This window comes from Galeopterus variegatus, unplaced genomic scaffold, assembly GCF_000696425.1.
Source record: "Galeopterus variegatus unplaced genomic scaffold, G_variegatus-3.0.2 Scaffold390, whole genome shotgun sequence".
NCBI lineage: Eukaryota > Metazoa > Chordata > Mammalia > Dermoptera > Cynocephalidae > Galeopterus > Galeopterus variegatus.
Genome location: NW_007726501.1, coordinates 69,615 through 70,971, shown reverse-complemented (window position 1 = coordinate 70,971; position 1,357 = coordinate 69,615).

Here is a 1,357-nt window from a genome sequence, read left to right as displayed (position 1 = left end):
TGAGTGTTTAGGACGCTCTCCCAAGGGGCCAGGCACTGGGTTAAGCACTGTGCGTCCCCCCCATCTACACCTCCACCGACCCTGTGCATTATCTCCAGTTTACAGCTTAGGAGCGAGGCAGAGACTGGGTGAGTAACTTGCCCAAGACCACACAGTGGGTAAGTGGCTGCCTCTGAATTCAAACCCAGGACCTGTGCCCTTAGGTTCTACCCTGTGCTTGAAAGAATCCTGACACTGGCAGAGAAAGCCACCTTTGAAAACATCTCATCCTGACTACATGCTTGACAGGGAGAAACCTGAGACCCAGACAGGGGAGTTGCTGGATGGAAGCCACATGACCCGTCCTGGTAGAGCAGGCACTGACCCCGGGTTTCCTGATCTCCAGCTCCATGCCCGATGCCCTGTCTCCTACACCACAAAGCAGGGCCCACTTCCTTCCAGTATGTCCCTCCTGTTCTTTTTTTTTTTTTTTCCTTTTTGTCTTTTTTCGTGTCCGGCAACGGATCGCAACCCNGCCCCCTCCTGTTCTTCTTTAATGAGCTACTTAACAAAGGCTTTCCACAGCAAATCTATTTGGGAGATGTGTTCTGTTCTTGGTTTTTTCTTTAAAACAAGGAGAAAATGCATGGATCTAGGAGCATTGAGGACAGCAGTTTGGGATGAGGACAGCATAGTGGAAGGAAAGGGACCAGGATTGAGAGTGTGGGGGGAGAAGGCAGCTACAGAGGCCCCAGCGGGGAGACAGATGATCAGCTGAGGGTTTCAGATGGAGAGAAGGTCAGGACAGCATCACTTCAGAAATTTGGGGAGATGGGCAGTTGATGGGGACCCTGGTTATTATGGTCAAAGTGCAGGGTGAGGGGGAGATTTGGGGCTGTTATGACCCAGGCTTTGCAGTTTCTCAGCTGGGAGCCAGGCCGCAGGAGAAATGACTCCTACAAGGCCAGGACTGGAGCTCCAACCTCACCCTCAGGTCTGTTGACTTTGGACAAACCATGGAATTTTTTCAAGTTCTCTAGCTCTCCATAGAGTTGTGTGGGGTGCAAAAGAGACAGTAGAAGTAAAATCATTTTGCAAAGTGTGATGTGCTTCCCAAGGCCTGTGTGCTTAGGAAAAGTAGTAACATTGTTAGGCTGTGGGCAGGGTGATGGGAACTATCATTCCTGCGTTGGAACATGTGATAAGCATGTTGGAAGTGCACCATGTGCCAATCCTGTGTTAGACCTTACTGGAAACATGCAAAATAATCCCAAGTCTATGTGAGGGAGGTGGTTATGGTATTCACACAGGCACAGCGCCAGGAGGAAGCGAGGAGGCCGAGAGGAGTGGACAGGTAATGGGAGGAAGGGGAAGTCAG